General features: G+C 47.0%; 1 long non-coding RNA gene across 1 annotated transcript; it reads left to right on the top strand.

Moving 5' to 3' along the window:
- Positions 1-9,081: 9,081 nt before the first annotated feature.
- On the top strand, positions 9,082-19,171 carry LOC104272253. Its single transcript, XR_717801.1, has 3 exons — positions 9,082-9,142; positions 17,994-18,209; positions 19,059-19,171. It is a non-coding gene; the product is annotated as an uncharacterized LOC104272253 (long non-coding RNA).
- Positions 19,172-19,603: the final 432 nt, after the last annotated feature.

Raw genomic sequence — 19,603 nt, 5'->3', positions numbered from 1 at the left:
GAACGGTCTGTGGTGGGGTAGAAGGAAGATTCTTCCAAAACGGGCTTAAAAGATGTGAAAATAGTTGTGTGCGAAAGGCTTTTTAACGCTTATAGAATCCGAGAACTGTCAGGGCTGGAAGGGACCTCAAGGATCATCCAGTTCCAACCCGGGGCCGTGGCCAGGGACATCCCCCCCAGATCAGGCTGCCCAGAGCCCCATCCAGCCTGGCCTGAAACACTCCCAGGGATGGGGCTGCCACCCCCTCTCTGGGCAGTCCAGCTCCAAAGGTGGCCTGAAAGATCCCCGCGTTGTGGAGGCTGGGATGTCATCTGGATGGAGGTGCCTGTCCCTCGGCACACGTGGGCAGGGCTGGTGCAGAAGAAGAGATGGACTCGGAGAATAACGTCAGGCCATTTGGTTAAACCTGCTCCCTGGGCACCCGTTCGGGGTGGAAGTCACTTTAATTTAGTTGGCCTTAATGAAAAATTTTTTGTAGGTAAGCCCCAAGGCTACAGTTAATCATAGAAAGGGTCTGGATCTGTATACGTGCTCGTGAAATGGGTGGCTGGTTCGCAGGGTAAGTAGCTTCAGATGAGATTGTTAAATCCCAAGCGAACTAGTTCACTTGGGTGGGAGCAGTGGTGCTTTCAGAAATCTGGAGTGTGTTTTTCATCGGGTTTGTTGTCGTATTCAGGACTGGACAACTTTTTGTGCAATACTGCTGACTAACCTGCTGTGAGAGAAAATCTGGAAGTAGCAGAGAAAATGTCTGGTTTTCTTCCAAAGGAGATACAAAAGCTTTAGGTGTTTGTTTTTTTTTTTTTTCCCCAGTTGAATGCCTTTGGTGTTTGCTTATAATTTCCTACTTTTATTTTTTAACAAAGTCTGTACAAATTGCATATGGAGTTACTGCTGTCTCAAGGCCAACTTACTAAAACTTATTAAAATAACTCGTGTTTTATAAACCACAAACGTGACCCATGGAAATCATTGGTCAGCTCTTTTTGGTCTGCTACATCAGCACTCGCTTCTTCTGGGACACGCGCTCCTCTCCTCCCTCCCAGTTGGTTTGTTTGGCTCCTTCACTGTTGGGAAACCAGGAGTTGGGGAAAAAGACCCACAAGTTCTCCTCATTTTCTGTCTTTGAAAACAAATCAAGTAGAGATGATGGGAGCTGTTGCATCTCAAACTTGTGCAGGAGATGGGAACCCAGAGCTGTTAGGTTTTCCCCCTTGATTTTCTTTCCTAACGTGGGGATGTGCTGCTGCAGTCGGCGCGCCAGAGGTTGATGAAGATGCTGTGAGAGCGAAGGTTTCTTCCATGCTTTGGCTTCCTCTTTCCATAGCTTGTGGGAATGTCATATTTGTGATGCGTCTGCCTACCTCTTGGCTCAAAATCAGCCGAAATGTCCCAGAGTTGCTGGAGGAGAGGCAGAAGGACCGTGGGGCGCTGTGGTGTGGTCGCCTAGGGAGCAAGGGAAACGTGGTTTTGTGCAGTCAGCTTTCCCAAACTTCCATGCAAATTCGGCTTGAAGCAAATGGGTGATCGAAAAGGATGATTGTTTTCTGAGAAATAAGTCCCTGGACCATCTGCTAGCTTAAAAATGCAGGAATCTAAAGAGTGTCAAACTGCGGAGAGAAATCGAAGTCAGCACTCTGCTTCCCATAAAAACATCAAGCTGCATAAGTAAAAATTATCTTTATTTGGGGAAGTAAAAATAGTCAAAAGGTTAAGAGTTGTGATAAACTGAAATTCCAAGCGTGATACTTTAAGCGTGATTTTGACATAACTGTTAATTTGTGAGTGAGCGGACACATTTCCATCTGCGTCGCATCCGTTTTGATGGAGTTTGTGTCACCGCTTTGCGATATTTTGGGGTGTGAAATAGCTCCATTTGCTGTTGAGGAGGAGTCGATATAACCTGAGGAGATGGGGTGGGTAGAAGTGCTCACTCCCTGACAGACAGCCGAGCCGTTACAGCGGTGAGCACGCGTTTCGCTCCTGAGTTTTGAGTCGGCGCGAAGCAGAGACGGCTTTTTCCAGGCTGGGCGATCCAGCTCCGTACTGCGTCATGCTCGTGGCTTTTCTGCAGCGAAAGTCTGTTTTGGCCAAAGTTCTGTGAGTAACTCTCAGCGCTCCGCTGGCTCTTGCTGCGTGTGCTGTTTTTCGGTAAACAAGGATTTTGCTTTGTGAAGCAGCTGGCGCACGTTTATTCCTTTGAGTGACTTGAATGTTGTGTTTGTGCTGTAAATGCCATCTGTGTCACACAAAGTTGATTTTCTTGCAGCAGCGTGGACTGACCTTTTGCAGTTTAATAGAATATGGTCGTCTTGTGGACTGAAATGCTGCGGCGCGTCCAGCAGATGAGGACAAACGAAGCGCCGTTCTTGAGCCACTGGTAAAGGAGGAAAGCGTTTTCTTGGTAGGCTTCAGAGCCAAGCATTAGAGTTGATAATAAATAGACTGTTTACATAAGTCAGAATCCTTTTTCCAGGGTTTTAAGCAGCTTAGTCAGGGTGATTGAATTCTCTCTTTTCCAGGGTTTTTTGCTTGTCTCTGGGGAATGACGAGCTTTTTAGAGCGAAGATTTGAACGTAGAGAAAATGGGTTAGTGCGGAACGGTGCGGTCCCTGGGCCTGGCTGCAGTTGCAGGTGTCTGTGTTCTTCTCCTGCGCACGATCCGAGAGCTCCCAGCACGCGTGCGGCGATGAAGCAGGGCAGTCGAGCGCAGCTAAATCCGAGCTGGCTGCGTTTAAACGGGGGTGAAAGAGTTTTAGAATTGTCTGGCAAATCGTGGGTGCTCGCGCTGTCGGTGCCTCAGCCTCGTTTTCTTCCCGCTATCTGCACAGCCACAGGTGGGACCTGTATCTCCAGCTCCTCGGATGGAAGCCCCTTTCATGTTGTCGCTGCTGTGGGTTTTGTCGCTGGGCGGGATCGCTGCGCTCGCTGTGCTGCGGCTCTGCAGGTGCGGGGATGATGACGGTGGCGCTGCCTTTTTTCTCTCGCAGCCACGCGAATGTTGCCACTTCAGCTCAGGCCATGTACTTGGTCTCGGTTTGATCGTAAAATATTTCATTTCTGACAAACAGCTGACAAACGGGTGTTAATTAATGTTGCATTCCAGTTGAAATACGTAGTATCGGTTAAGAGCGGTCGAGACATCTTGTATATTTTTAGTTCACAGGCTAGAAGGGAGGTTGCTTCACTCGCAGCTGGGTGTGGCGTGGGGTTAACCGTGTTAATTAAAGCTGGCCCAGAGGTTTAGACTCAGAAAAATGGCTCAGAGCCCCCATTACAGCGTTCTGTTATACACTTTTTTTACTGTCGAACAGGCTGGAGTTCTGCAGATGAGTGTTTTAGGAACCCCTGGCTGGAGAGACTCGCAAGAGGGGCGTGTGGGGTAGCGTGCAACTAGGAGAAAGATATTTTAATCCCTGTGTAGGGCTAACACTCAGGTGTACATTGAGAAACTTCAATGTATTAGTAATCTTACCCTTTCTGCAACATCTTTTGTTTTGCCAATCATGGCCCTGTCTGTCAGTAGTTTGTGTTAGGTTGTGCGTACTCCACTTTCTTGTTCCGACCTCGATGGTTTCGCAGTGTTTGCTCCAAGCCCGGCCGTGCTTTCAGTATTTTCTAGAGTGGCCTTTGCAGCTCCTCAGTGCACCCCGAGAGGCACTGCTCTCGCTTCACTCGCATCGTGCCTTTGAAGAGACGAACCGTGTCACCTCCACTGGTTGGACAAACAAGTAAATTATCATGCCTTTTTCTTCATTCTGTGATTTTCCCTGCGTAGAGGAAGCCACAAGTGAGATTTCACGTGAGAGGTTCCTGGTGAGCCTGGAGGAAGCGCAGTGAGGCAGGTGAAGAAGCGTGTGTTCCCTTTTGGTGGCATGGGAGTGGCACGGAAAGGTAGGAGTGCAGTGGGCTGGGCCTGCCGGGGAACGCAGCGACCAGGGCGAGAACCCTTAGGCTGCAAGCCTCACTGGTAGTGATGTTCCCGAGAAGAAAAAATGGTAATTAATCATATTTCAGTGATTTTTAACAATTCTAATTTGTTCCTGACTCCCCCCAAAATGCTAGTTGCATTATCGTGGGAAGAACAATATTTGCATAAATTGCTTGTAAAAGAAGCAGCAAGGTGGGGTTTAATTCCACTTAATGTGGAGGTGAAAGAGCCTGCAATTACCTCCCTAGCTTCCAGTTGAAAAAGTATATACGGTAGCAACTTGGGGGGGGTTTAAGTCCTGTTTTACAAACTCTGTGCTAAGTTTCGCTGAAAGTTGATCATGTTTATAGTGTAGGATGTGACTCCTGGTTCAGATTCTGTAAAACTTTATTTTCTTTAGAATTCCAAAAGTTCAGGCTTTAACTAGCAGTTCTAATTCCAGGATTACTGTCAGGCTAATATTTTCCTTATGTTGATTATTTATGATAAATTCATAATTCCTTCAGGTTTAATTGATTTTGTAAGCCCCTTAAAATATTTTTTACCAGTCCTTTATTTGTGCACTTGTTGCAATCTTAGAGTTTTTTTCTGTAAACCCTGTATTCAAAACTCATGCATTAAGTGCAACAAAACTCTCTCCCGAATTTGTGCGAGACCTACATATATTTCTTGATATGGACACACGGTACTGGGGCCACTGTGCAAATAAGAACCAGATTTTTGATTACGTCAGCGCTTTCAGACTTGAGGAGAGTTAAATGTGATGATGATAATTCACTTTTTCGTAGACTGAGGGCAGGGAACAAAGTGTAACTGTACAAGCTAAGTGATGTCCTGCAGTTTTAGAGCTTGCTTTTCCCTCCCTGTCTCCTCCTTCGTGCCCAGTGGGTACGGATCTGTGGGCAGGAGCAGGCAGAAACCCGTGGGTGGTGGTGAGGGTGGGAGGCTCCTGATTGCGCTAGTGCCCGGTTCGAAAGCTCGGAAATGTCAGTCCCCTGTGGGTTAAGCTGCTGGCTGAGGAGCGTGAGTTTCCTCGGTCTCAGTTTGACGCTGGTGTGTCGCTGCAAGGTGTTCAAATTGCGATGGCTGTTGTCTTTATGACTGGAAGCGTGGAGGGAGGAGGGGGAAATTCCGCGTGGAGTCGGGGTGCTGGGGGTGAGGGGCTGTGTCTGCAGAAAGCGTCCCAGCGGATTCCTCGGGGGTGCCACATGCACAGCTGCGAGAGAGCGGCGTAAGTTAAGGAGCTTCCAGAGCGTGCTGCAGCCAAAAGAAACAACAGAGGGTGCAAGCCTCTAATTTTATGCTGACATTTAACAAAAAATAAACCGTATTCTGCATTGCGTCATTCCTCTCTGTTAAACGCTCTGGAAAGCTCACCCGGGCAGTACCAGCACGCCGACACGGAGTGTGCGCGGCGCAGCGACACGGCGGCTTGATTCCGGCTGAAAGCGAGCTCCAGAGCTTACGCTTGGGTTTCTCAGACCTTTCAAGTTGACCGTGTAACTGGTTCCCTGGCAAGCGGGCGGTTAGAAAAAGCGAGCCAGCTGATGTCGCAATCTCGGCGCTGGCCCTGGAGTGGAAAGACTCTGCGCTGGCATGCTGCTGCTGCTATTTTTACCCGCTGCAGTAAGAGCTGCCCTTGCACAGTACCTGGAATTATTGTGTTTCGCCCAAGTGCTGTATGCTCTGCAGAAAGTTTTCAGTAAGATTGTCGGGCGGATCCACACTGGAATTGTCTTGCATTAGAAAATATTTCTTACTCTGTCACCACGTGTAATGCCGTCTCTGTAACTGAGGGATTTTTTTACTTTTGTTTGCATAATTTGTGTCTGGCAGAGGGTTTTTTTTCCTTTTAATTTTGGTTTCCTTTGTATATTGAGTGTTTTGTTTTTCTCAGTTTCTCATGTGGAAATGAGAATCCAGTGTAGTGCAGGAATAAATGTGGTAGGCTTTTGTCCTAACTTCTAAAAAGCTTAGCTGGTTTTGCTTACATTTTAAGTTGGATCCTTCACACAATCGAAAATGAATTTACTGTCAAATAGATTTTCGGCACTGCCAGCGGCAAAGTGCTCCGTGTGCCAAGCTGATTGTAGCAACAGCTGGAGGAAGCAGCAAGGGAGCTGTGACGGTGTCACGCCGGGGTTCCTGTGCAGAAGTGTTGCGTACAGAGGGTCACGTATGCCGAGGTCTGGCCCTGGGAATCGCAGCGCTGCAAGGGCCAGCTTTGTGAGTGCCTGTTCTTAAATACAACCTCGGCCGGCTCTATTTTCTAAGACTGGCATCATCTGGTTCAAAAGAGACTTGACAACACTGGGACACAGACCTCTTGTTTGCAAGCTCTCCTCCTGGCTCCTTGTGCCGTCAGGTGGGTGTTCATAGCGGAATTTTGAATTTTTCCCAAAGCGTTGTTTGGCCCTGAAGGATGATGGGTGACCGGCTCGTGCGATTGAGCGTTGCCCTTGGGGAACACCTGCTTCCCCTGCTCCTTCCGTGCGCTGTGGAGTATCTCAGGTGGAAGTCCTGCAAGCAGACAAACTTCTTCCAGCACAGGGTTGTTTTCTTCTCCCTTGGTTTGGCATCGTCTTGAGTGAAAAACTCTGCTCAGGTTTAATTGAATCTCACATCGGCAATAACAGCTGGTATTTCTATCAACTCTTTCGCTTCTTAAACCCTCCTTGTTGCCTGTTCTGTTGGCAGATGTTCTTACTGATTTTTGGTTTTCACATGTCTCTTACCTATCGAGAAAAATACGTAATTTTCACTCCCTCACAATTATTACTTTGGTTGCAGGTAGAAATACTGTACCTGCTGCTGCTTTAAACCATCACTCTTGCTTGTCCTATGTGGTATTTTCTTGATTTGTTTGAGATTCCCTTTTCTTCTAGCTAGTTCAACAATAAAATTGCTTTGAGTTTTCAGTCTATGAAGCTTCTCCCTCTCCCCATCAATTTTCTCTCCTCTTTTTCAGCTAACATTATCCGTTACCCTGACTAGGTGAATTTTCTGGAAGTTTACCCAGAGTTTTTCCAGCTCTTGTTTTCCTCAGGGACTGGTCTTTATGCATCCTTCAACCTCTTAACTAAATGAGAGGATTATAACTGTACCCTTTCTTTAAAATCGGTTCGCTAATTGTCAGCCCAGATGCTTCTAAAGAACAAAACTCTGATGCTGCCCCCGCTAAGCCCCTGGATTGGGTCCTGTGAAATGTCTTCCTCTGGCCTTCTGCTTGTTCTGATGGTGGTTTTGATCTTTCCTGTTTTTCTCTGCTTCTGGCCCCCATGTACTTTTTGTTCACATCACTTTCCACACCTCATTTTTAATATGCAAGCTGTGAAAAAATAATCAAATAAATGATACCTCCTCCCTGCCCGATTCAGTGTGGGTTATTTCCTAAATGTTGCTGACTGGTTGTTTTCTATCAGAACTGAATATCTCTTTTTTTCTTCCGGTTCGTTAAAGACAGAATTCCTTTCTTCATTCTCCCCAGTCTCCCTGCTTATCTTTTTTCCATGATGGAAACCATATTCATAATATTTTGTGTATCACATTCCTACGTGGTTTGAGGTAGAGAGGCACACAAGTGAGTGAGCAGGGTAAATGTCCCTTTCAGACTGTTGAATTTTAAAATTACTGAGTGGCTCAAGGTGGAGACCCCAAAGCCTTCCTCTGGTTCTGTGATAGTCTTTGGGAGTGTGCTGTCTTGGCCAAAATTGTCACAGCTTTTTTTTTCCTCCACCGACCTGCTTTGTCCAGGAGAGAGGACGCTTCTAGCTAGAAATGAGCTGGTAGTAGAGGAGCTCTTTGTGGATTTTTGTGTGTAATTGTGTGTCACATAAAGAACGAAGCAAGGGAGCTGGGACTGATCAGCCTGGAGAAGAAGCTTTGGGGGGATCCTGTTGGTGTGTGTAAATACACCGATGTGAGGGCATAGAGAGGACACCAGACTTTTCTAACTGGTGCCTGGTGGCAGCACAAGGGGCAGCAAGCATGAATTAAAACATGTGATGCCACCTGAACGTGAGAAAACGCTTTTTTTTATTCTGGGGGTGGCTGAGCGCAGGAACAGGTTGCACGAGAGGCTGTGAAATGCCCAAAGCCCAAGCGCGGTGGGGCAGGGCTGCGGCTGCCCCAGCTAGAGCAGGGAGGTTGGGATAACTGGTCTCCGGAGATCCGTAGAATCATGCAATGGTTCGGGTTGGAAGGCACCTCAGAGATCATCTCGTTCCACCTGCCTTGTGAGCCCAACTCTCTCAGCCCGTCCTCAGAGAGATGCTGCAGCCCTAAAGTGAGTGATCTCCAGAGGTCCCTTCCAACCTCAATGACTCCAGGACCACGCTGCGCTCTTCAGCGTCCCTAATCATCTGTGCACGGACTTGGTTTAGGAATTGCTCATTAGGATGGGAACCTGGAGTAAGAAAGCATTTTACCATTTACTGCTTAGTGAATATTTTTGAATATTGAACGTAGACTTCTTTCTTCAGCTAGCCTGGGCTTCCAGGCTTTTAATCAAGAGTTCTTCAGCTTCCCCTGGAATTCTTCCTCTTGCAGTTACAGCTCTCCAGGCTGAACGAGCCCAACTCTCTCAGCCCGTCCTCAGAGAGGTGCTGCAGCCCTAAAGTGAGTCCAGAGGTCCCTTCCAACCTCAGTGACTCCGTGACCGCGCTGCGCTCGTCACCTTCCCTAATAATCTGTGCACGGACTTGGTTTAGGAAGTTTTACTTAAGTGATTATTGGATCCGCGGCTTGTCATAGCATTTGTGAGTCACCAGGGTGTTTCTGTGGATAAGTGAGGAACTGGTGTGTGAGAAGGAAGTATTCAACTTGGACTGAAGTTTTACTTCAGTGATTATTTTTTTTTTAGCTCTGGAAGACTTTTATAGTGTTCTTAAATAAGAATGAGATTATCTTGAGCTGGGGTAGCATTGGGCTGTTGTGCAGCCTGGCCTTACGCTGTGTGTCTCTTTACAGTGAAATCGTGTGTAAAAGAGTGAAAGGCTGCAAGACCCTGAAAACCCTTCAGCAGCAGAAGGGTGATAAGTTAACTGTGCTATCGATGTGATTCAAAAAAGAAGTTGTTGGCCATTAATTTGGTATGTTGTGCATGTCTGTCTAGTAAAATTGTAAATATCTTCTTTTTTTGTGTTGCCTTCCACAGATGATGTACTTCATCCTTTTGTCGTAGGACTTCATTCGCTTAAAGGAAAACTAAAGGTATAAAGAACTTTCTCTGGTTTTCTTTCTCCTTACCCTGCCCCATCTTTTCTTCTGAGGTCCATGGGCCTTAACTGGGGGAAGGCAGTGGTACCCCAACCCAGCTCTGTGCTCGTGTTCCTTCCCTGCTCCAGAAATGTGCTTTTTGTTTTTGGAGAAGTTCCACAAAATTGATACCTGCAGTTGTTTCAGTGTTTGCTTTAGCAGAAGCGTGTGTTTAACGTGAGCTCTTACTTTAGTCCCTCTCTGTGGATATTTACTTTCCAGGGGGAAAGCCCTTCTTCGGTTTAGAACTTTAGATCTTGATATTTGCCTGTCTTCTCCAAACAGTGTTTGCCCTTCCCCACAACTGCGGATCTGTTGGGAATAATCCAGACCTAATGTAAATCTTGTCTGTGATACTATCTTGCAACTGGTGGTCTTTTTTCTGTTCTGAGATCGTACTTCTGAAACAGAAAGTCTGTTGCAGCACTTTGTTAAATAAATAAAAATCCACCCAAACGAGAACTGTAATTTCATGGCTGTATTTAGTTAAGATAACATAAGATAGAGTTAAAATGGAGCATAATTCCTTTTTGGAGGCACTCAGGACAGTAAATGTTTGACATAACTTTCTTGTGTGCAGTCTGTAATTTTTAATTGCATTCAGTTTTTGTTTGGCATTTTACACAGGCTTCTTTGCAAATACAGATGCATAGGAAATAATAAAGTTAGTAGAGCTATCCAGCCAGTTTGGAGCTAAAACACTCGAGTAGCATCATGTTAGATTTAGTTCCTATTGCAGAAACACGTGTTCAACTATTCCCAGGTGCGTATTATTACGAGGGAGAATCATTTGTTCTGTCTTCTCACCGAAAAATGTCTCGAGCCCCCTTCCAAACTTTTTTTGGTGCTCACGGCCCAGAGGCCAGTCGCACCGTGGGCTGTGTGGGAAGCAGCGTGGCCGGCAGGGCAAGGGAGGGGATTCTGCCGCTCTGCTCTTGGAGTGCTGCACCCAGCTCTGGAGCCCTCAGCGCAAGAAGGCCGTGGAGCTGTTGGAGCGGGCCCGCAGGAGGCCACACGGATGAGCAGAGGGCTGCAGCACCTCTCCTGCTTGGACAAGCTGGGAGGGCTGGGGCTGCTCAGCCTGGAGAAGAAAAGGCTCCGGGGAGAGCTCCCAGAGGCCTGCCAGGGCCTGCAGGGAGGCTGGGGAGGGGCTGTTCACGAGAGTGTGTAGTGACAGGGTGAGGGGCGATGGTTTTAACACCAGAGCAGGGTAGATTTAAATTAGATGTTAGAAGAAATTTCTCTACTCTGAGGGTGGTGAGACCCTGGCCCAGGTTGCCCGGAGAGGTGCTGGAGGCTCCATCCCTGGAGGAATCCCAGGCCAGGCTGGACGGGCTCTGAGCAGCCGGACCCGGTGAAAGCTGTCCCTGCTCACCGCAGGGCAATGGGGCTCGATGACCTTTAAAGGTCCCTTCCAGCCCAACGTGTTCTGTGGTTCTGCATATCTCTTGCCCTGTCCCTGCCCATCTGTACGTTGTTTCCCTGTCCAGGCTCTTAGAACTGCAGTGTGACCTCCCGGTGGCACTGCTGGTTCTAGCACCTAGACTGCATGTAATAAACCAAATTTGTTAATTTAAAGCTGCCCTGAGTGAACGCAGAGAACGCCAGACTCTGGAACTAGCGGGCTGTGTTCTTGGTGGCAGTGTCCCCAGCATTACCTCCTTTGTTATGTGCAACCAGAGGAGGAGGGAGCCAGTAATTCCTTGTGGTGAGATTATCAGTCACTTCTGTTTAATCCTTGAGAACTTGTGTGGGCAGGGCATGTGGTGGGCTGCTGGCACTGGAGTAACTCTGTCGTCCTTGCTGTAAAGTGGACGAGTTCCAGGCAACAGTAAACACAGTTTGGGGCTTTCATGCATGCTTGAAACAACTCAGGCATGAGCAGGTTCAGGATGCAAAGAGGCACTTCTCTGAGAAAGAACGTGACGTTGAGTGAAAGACTCAGGGGTGAAAAAAACGCTTATCCCGAGTGTCTTGTCTGTGTGATGCCAATGCACGTGTGAACTTGGAGCTTTACACATCTACCTTTCTCAGGCTTTCTTCAAACGATTCTGCTGTGACAAAGTTAATGTTGCGGTAAAGAGACAAGTCTGAGGTGTGACAGGCGGGTCACGTAAGTGATTCTGATCCAGGCAGATCCAAGAAAGCAACGCTCAGTATGGGTTTTTTTCTGGTGACACATTTATATTTACCAAATTAAAAAATGAGAATGTCTTAAGTATCGCTTAAGCTTTAATGGTCTTCATAGTGTTGAAAGAACACTTTTAAAACATTGAGTGACCGCCTCAATATTTATCAAATTTGTTTAAAAATTAAAGATTACTATAATTTAAAAAGTGGAGCCTTTACTCCATGACATAAAGTTCTGGCGCTTTATTAGCAAAACTTGTAAAAAAAAGGTCTGTGCAAAATGTATGTACTTCCTTTGCTTGCTTTTCCTTTCATAGCTATTTTAATAGCAATTCTGCGACCTTTTTTGTGAATCCATAGAAACTCGACGGCAGTACTTAATTAAAATTGTAAAAAGTTTCTGAAAAAATCTACTGCATTTTTCTTTGTGCCTAGGATTGCTTTTTGGCTTTTGGATTCTATCCCTTTGCCCTCTTCTAGATAGGAGCAGAGCGTTCGGTCCTCCCGTTTCTCCGCTGAAGGAATTTGGGTTTTGCGGGGAAATGTGTAGAGCTCTGCATTTCAACCTGATGGAAATCTGATGCGGAAAGAAATGAGTGACTGACACAGGAATGATCCGCGTCGAACAGGACAAACCAAACAGATCCTAAAATGGGGCAGGATAAGTACCCTGGAGCCGTTCTCGTCGACGGAGAGTGGGCATAGTGCGGCCAAGGGTGTGGGTGCTTTGGGTGACAAATATTTACTGACGGGAGCCCAAGGCACACAGTGCAGCCGAGCAGTAGGACTTGGTTTGTGCTTACCAACTCCAGTTCTGCTCTGACAGGCAAGCTGAGACAGAAGAAGGGGGTGGTCGTGCAGAGGTTTGATCAGCAGGTCTGCCCAAGAGCTGTGGTGCTTCTGCCCTCCTTTCTGTGGAGCCCAGGTGCTGGAAAAGCAATGTTATTTTTTTCCTTCAATGCTTCAAGGTGGCGTTAGCAGCGCTGTGGCTGAAGGAGGGGCTGAGAAATGGACGGGTCAGAGAAACAGCAGGAGATGTGAAAAGATACTTCCACCGTCGGAACAACTGTCGTCTTTCAGTGGGTTTTTTTGGTTTAGTTTGGTTTTTGTTTTTCCCTCAATTACACTTCCTCCTCTTTATTTTTTTTCTGTCAGTTCTGTTGGGGAGGAGATTGCTTTTTGGCAAAAATTGAAGGACATCCAAAGGCAACATGCCAGCCCTGTCGATGTATGAGATCTGCTTGGGTTGTTAGTCTGATCCGACCTCGTGTTTACATGGATCACAGCTTTATTTCTTAATGTGGGCATGGATTCACGTCTATCTTCTACTGCTACAAAAAGTCACTTTAAAAAATACTAATATGTAGCACAATAGATACTTCTTTGGTGGGTTTCTTTTTTTTCGCACCTTGGACAACTGGTAACTTGAGCGATATTGAATCAGTGGAATTGCTGTAGGAGAGGGGAACTGAGAAGAGGCCCCAGTTAAGTGTGTTACTGATATTTTTGTGTCCAAGGTGGAAACTGTTCTTCTGAGCAACTTCTAAAGCTCATGTTTTCTAACAGAAGTGTTCTGGGGTGGATTCTCGGTTTTGCTCTGTGCTGGTTTGCCTGTCTATGTGTGCTGAATTGTTTGTGTGGATAAGGATGGCAGTGTTGGGAGGGGAATTGTATTGACATTTTCTTTAAAGGCTATTAGTGTTTGTTTCAGAAATAAAGGAAAGGGCAAGGCAGCTAAGCTCTGTATGGAGAGGAGTTCAGCTGTGCCCTGGGAACGTTCAGACGCCTTCATTACCAGTTTCACCGTTCCTTCGGGAGACGGACTGAAATCTCCAACAGTTGAGACGCTTTTTCCTGGCTATGGAAAAAGCTCAAATAGCTCAGAGCGTCTTTTGGGTCTGAACGAACGATGGCAGTGTGTGATCTGACGAGACACGAGTGAGTGAATGATCTCTGGGAATTCAGTGCTGTCACACATGCACGGTGTGTAGCCGTAGCGGGCGTGTGGCTTTAAGGCTCGTTCAAATGGCTGATTGTAAAGCTCTGTGCTGCGTGCACAAAGTGCGGTGTCGGTCAGGGTGTGCGGTGTGCCTGCGGGAGGTTGGAAGTAAAGCGCGAGGGTTTCCTTCTGCTCGGATGGCATGTTTAGTATGAAACAAATCAGTTTCCTGCAATACTGGATCTATGAGGGGTTGGACACCTCGTCATTTAATATCTTAAAATACTCTTCGAGTGCCGCCGTTGCAGCTTTTCAGTTGTGGACAAGCTGTCCGAGGTAATTTTCATAAAAGCGAAGAGTTGCAGGGAGAAAAACTGTAAAGAAAAAATTTCAGAAAGATCCATGAAAACATTCAACTGGCTGTGGATTGTTTGGACGTAGTGTAAACATAAATCTGCTATCTGGTAATGATTATGTCTCAGAAACCTACTTGTCACGCAACAATGACAACACCGAGGTCACAGGTTCGATTCCCGCTCGGTCCCCATGTGTTGCCTGATCTAGTCGAGAGGTGTCCCTGCCCATGACAGGGATGTTGGACTAAATGATCTCTGAGGTCCCTTCCAGCCTGGGCCATTCTAGGATTCTGTGATTTAAAGGAAGCTGGTTTTTCTGGAATAGACAAAGTACAAATTACATACTTAGGAAGGCATCATTGTCAAGTCTTTCCTCCTTTAAGTGGAATTCCTCTTTAGAACGTATGAGACATCATTTTACTGGGCTAAGCTGGTGTGGATCGGGGGAGAGTTGGAGAAGATGACTTTAGTTTCAGTAAAAACTGGCTTCCATCAGTTACTGACTGGAGCAAAAGAGCCGAAATGAAGAAGCAAGTGAGCGCTGGGGCAGAGGTGAGGGGCTGCTGGAGGGAGAGCTCTGCTGGCACGTCTCACCTGCTCACGGGGGCAAGAGGCGCCGGCATGCACCGTGGCTGCTGCTCTTGGCTCGGCTCTGTGCTCAGGGACTGACCCGAAATCGTGCGTGTGTGCACAGTGATCTACTGTGGGATTCTGTACGTTGTTGGATTTTTCTTTGTGTCGGTTCAAAGCTGGTCAAGTAGTTGCCCTGTTAATTCTCTGCCCTTGGATGTATGTGTTCAGTGAGCTGATGGAGTTCAAAGTGGATGTTTTTAAGATGACTTTCTACACTAGAGGGCAGGGGAAACGTGCAACTCAGTTCCTTCTCAAGAAGCAGCTTTTATGCCACTCTCTGTGCTTCCAGGGTGGTAATTTGGAGTAAGAACAATGACAAGGCCTGAGAAGTGACTGTGTCTCGTGGCTGCCCACACGGTATCAGAACTGAAGTGTTCTTGACTAGACTTCTCCTGAGCGAAGAGGTGTGTATTTCTGAGGATCCGGAGCCTCCCGTCAGCCCCCGTTGCCTCTGAGTAGCTGCCAAAGCAGCAAGGCCGTTGTTCCTGCTGTTTTTCAACAGGCTCCACCTTCCACCTGCATCTCCTTGGCCCGTGGATGCCAAGAGCAGGTGTACAACTCTTGATCGTGGATTCCCTGTCTCTCCCCAGGAGACTGCAAATATCTTTCAAACTTTCTTCTCCCCTCCCCTCTCCACCCTTGGGCCACTGGCAGGTTTTTGTCCACTCTGGGCCAGACAGCTCAGTTCTCATCGTGTGTCTGTGTCTCCCTTCAGCGGTGGCTCCTTGGAGTGAGCGGAAGCTGTGGCCATCGGTTTAGGCAGGAAGGAGAGCTAGAGATGGCGCGATTTACGTGTGCCTACTGAGGTAAGGAGGTGCTTTGGATTTTCTAAGTCCGTGAGCCGAACCCGAGCTGCCAGGGACACAGTTGTCAGCTGCAGAACCCCCACAGGGAGCTCGGTGGCCAGAGAGAGCGGGACACTGCTGGAGGAGGGGATTGTGCCAGACAAGTCCTGAGAACACCCAGCAGACACTTGAGGCAAAGATCCTGGGAAAGAGAAGGGTGCAAATGCACAACCAAATGTATCGCTGCCGTTTGTGTTGTGAGGAGGGCTGGGGCTGTCGCCATGTTTTCCTGACGGCACGCAGCAGCTTGGAAATGCGGAGCAGTGGTTTGCTCTGGTAGGCTGGTCGGTAGCTGTAGGTCTTCTGTATTTGGGCGAGGGAACACTGTCAGAGCAGGGAGGTACTTTTTTTGTTGGTATGAAACTTAGCTTTTGTCAAGGTGCAAGTTTGAAATTTTTTGGCATTTCCTGTTTTGAATTTTCCAGGCAATGTATCAGAATATTAAATGTAAAGGCTGTAACGTTAACATCTTGTCATCATCCGCAGGGACAGCAGGGAGGGTCTGATGGCTGCCTGGCTATTCCTTATCTCACGTTACTCAGTAGAGAAATCCAGTCGAGCTCCTCTTTTTGTCTCCTGTGTTACCTAGAGGAGTGAAATGAAGCGGAGTTCTGCATAGTGAGTAAGGTGAAGAAAGGCAACAAGCTGTCTGGGCCTCATCTTACCCCTCTTGTCCCGCAGTTTGTCCCCTCTCTGGGTGTATTGCTCCCATCTCACTAGTTACTCTTCTAGCTGGCTGTGTGCATCGTGCATTGTTGGAGCTGCACGTGGTTTTTCACCTTTTTGATTCCTGACAGCAGGGCAGGGCACGTGGCTCTCGGGATCGTTGGGCTCATGGTTGTTTGTGCACACCGAACTCCCTTGCATTCCTCATTTTATCTCCCCTCCTCTCTCTCTTTTTCAGAATGTATCTTCCCGTTTCTTGTTCCCTTTTGATGTCAAATCTAAGACAGTTGCCGTTTCTATGCCTCAGCTTTCAAAAAAAAAAGAAAAGTAATTCCAAGTATCTGAATCCTTTTAGACTTCTATTGGGTATTGAGCTTTAAATCTTACTGACATGTAGTAAATATTTTGAACCTTTCAAGAGGTGCCTGCAGGAGGAAAGGCACCGGTTGGCAGGAGGGAAGGAGAGGGGGCGCGCATTGATGTTATTTCTGTCAGCGACAGGCATGTTGAGCTGCCCTGGAGATCCCCTTGTAGCAGGGACCGTCGGGGGCCCAGAGTTGTGCTGCTGCGAGTTGGCGTGCAGTGGCACGTGCTTCGTATAAACCAAGCCTTGAAACTTGTTGTGTTTCCTTTCAACCTACTCGTCCGCTCTGGGATTGGGTCTCTAGCGACGTGACGTCGTTACAAATCTAGCGAAGGCGTTTGCGCCTCGTGCTCCAAGTGGAAACACCCTGAAATTCAGAGTTTATCCTGCTGGGCATCCCCGAACGGGCACAACGCTAGTGGAGATCTTTTTTTCCGTGAATTCCGATACTTCAGCTCTTCGGCTGTAACGAGCACCATCCTTGGCGTAAGCATGTGAATGCTGGAGTAAGAGGAGCTCAGCGAGCGGTTGGTGTTGTGTGCTGAATTCAGCGCTTACTGATCTTAGGGGAGCAGCGTAAATCTTTCTCTGTGTCTGTCCTGTACCATGAGGGCACAGAATTAAGGATTGCTGGGAAGACCTTTATTTTGGCATTTCCTGACTGATTGACTTTTTGATTTTGCAGCTTTAATATGACTTACTTTATTTTATCTTTTGTAGAGGTCGAATGCACAGCCGTCGGAGGTTGATTGGGAAACAACCTCCTAAACATGGCAAAAGCTGTGTGCTCGCACTGTGAAGGTCTGAACTTGTGTTTTCTGAGATGTTTGTAGAAGGATGCAGTTTTATGGAGGAAATAAACTGCTGTGCTGGTTTTCACTGTTCCTTTTTTTTCTTTTATTTTTTCTTCCTTTTGATAATGCATCTGGCTACTTGGAAAGTTAGGAAGGAGCACGTTTCACTATTGAAAACTGCTTCAGGTTTTGCTTAGTTTTGCATAAGCCACATTTGGAATGTCACTGGGAGTTCAGGCTGGATTGAACTTGTGATAGCTGGGGAAAAAAATACCCTGATACCTTTATCTTTGTCCCTGAGTGTGCAAAAATAGTCCTGTGTGGTGCTTGGGAAGTACGCAGAGAGTTGTTCGTGTCCTTGCACCGGGAGAGGTTTGTGCTGAAATGTGACTGAGGGTGAGGTGGGGGAGGAATGGCTGGATTGATTTTTTGCTGTTTCGTACTACGTAGATTTGCTGCACGTACCATGTATCCAAATAGTATGCTTGAGACTATTAAAATGTTACGTATTTCTTCATATATTGACAGTATTAAACATGCTGTCCTTTTTAAAAAAAAACACAACAAACCAACCAACTCCCCCCAGAAAACTAGAACCAAACAAAACTGAACCAAAGCCCCCAAATCATTGATAAAAATAGAATTTCTTCCATGAATGCTTTTTATTGTAATTCCTGTTGGGCTTCTTTTTCTTTGCAGTACAACCTGTGCTAGTGCTTGTGTGCCGTGTCTGGCTTACAGCACTATTCCTGTGGCCTGCAGCTGGCACGTGGCCACCTCCCTGCAGGCCCTCTGGGCACTGGTTATCTGAGTTACTGCAAGGGCAAACGGCTTCTGTGACACCAGGGGTGCAGGGAGAGGAGTTACGTGTGCATTACCCTTTATTTACGTGCACAAAGTCCAACGCTTTCAAGACTCGGGCTAATTTCACAGGTGTGAGTGCAGCGTACCGTGTTTGTGCAGGTTGACTGTGCCACGGCAGAGAAGGCAGCGCAGTTTCCGGATGCTTATCTCAGGATGGGAGAGTATTATGGAGGTTAATGCCGTTTTCCCTGACCCTCTCAATTTTTATTTCGTAGACCACATCAATGGAGCACATTCAGGGAGCTTGGAAGACCATCAGTAATGGGTTTGGACTCAAGGATTCTGTCTTTGATGGCCCCAACTGTATCTCCCCAACCATCGTCCAGCAGTTTGGTTATCAACGCCGAGCGTCTGATGATGGCAAAATATCAGATACTTCCAAAACCAGCAACACTATTCGTGTTTTCTTGCCCAACAAGCAGCGCACGGTGGTGAGTCTGCGTTACTCTCCCGTAAGAAACGTCGTGCTGGTGGCGTGGCTGACGCTGGGATGTTCATCTGGCAGGAGAAATGCCGATCTTCGCAAGAGTCTTACTGTGATTGTTGTCACCTGTTTGTTACTTCTAGAGGACGTGTTTTGATAGCAGTCTCTCTGTGTTTTGAGAACCTGTATTTCTGTACCTCAGTGCTGTGTTTTTCCAAAGTGAGGCGCTTTGCCTGTGGGTTTAACGGGGAAAGATGGTGCTGGCTGACCTAAACAGCGATGCCCTTGGGAAGCAAAGCGAGTAGTTCTGTTTTGTCACCGTTTGCTTCACCTGGATGCCCACAGTGAGGTGTGGGAGTTAAAGCTGAAGTGAAACTTCTTGAGGGCACGCTTCTATTAGATTGCTTGGAGCTGAGCGGGCAAATAATAATCTTACGCAAAGTTCCCTGAAATGGAAATTAGGCTTTTTTCTAGACTTAAGGTAACTTCATTTCTGCTGCTACGTGTATGACTGCCGTGTAAAATCCTGTTTCACAGAACCTTAGTAATTGTAAGAAATAGGAAAGTTATAAAGTGACCTGCGAACCTGCTTTGCGCGGCAGTTATTTATCCAGCAGGAGGTTGACGTAACGTGCGGAGAGTTACGTCAGCAGACACAGCAGTCTGTTTTTACGCTGTACAAGTCGTTCTTATTAATCTATTAACTCCCAAAGTGAGCAGCTGTGCAATTTTACTGCAGCTTGTAAAGAAAAGGGTAAAAACCAAAAAGGTTCTCCTTTTTTTTTTTTTTTTACCTCCCAAAAGCTAAAACAAATTCTGCAATCACCGACTAAAATCTTTCTTCCTTTGGTCGCAGGTAAATGTGCGGAATGGGATGACCTTACACGACTGCCTTATGAAGGCGCTTAAAGTACGAGGTCTGCAGCCCGAGTGCTGTGCGGTTTTTCGGCTTCTTACTGAGCCCAAAGGGTAAGAGTCTGGAATGTGACATGTGAAACTTTCAACTGGAGGATGTAAAAATCTGGTTTTTAGAATAGCAGCACTAATGCTTTCTTCCCCTCTCTCTTGCTAGTTTCTTTCGAAAGCACAGTTTGGCTGCGAACGTTTCTGTGTTGCTTTCTTTACCTTCCTCAAGGGCGACTCCTTCAGCCTCCTGGGCATTAAACATTTGATTTTTGTCTTAAGGCTAAACAGTACAAAGGCTCAAAGTCAAGGGGTACTCTCGAGTGCCCGCGGCCTCTTGCAGAGGCTTTTCCATACTCTGGCAGAAATGTCGTGACTGCTCTTTTATTTGAGGTGCATTTCTCCTCTCTGTCGGTAGTTGTAGAGTTCGGGGCAAGTGATTCTCAGCCAAGTTAATCGAATGTCTCCTCTGTGTGCTCGGTTTTAAGACTCTGCCTT

The sequence above is a fragment of the Apaloderma vittatum genome, unplaced genomic scaffold, assembly GCF_000703405.1.
Source record: "Apaloderma vittatum isolate BGI_N311 unplaced genomic scaffold, ASM70340v1 scaffold22333, whole genome shotgun sequence".
Lineage (NCBI taxonomy): Eukaryota > Metazoa > Chordata > Aves > Trogoniformes > Trogonidae > Apaloderma > Apaloderma vittatum.
This window is presented reverse-complemented; position numbering and strand designations above follow the sequence as displayed.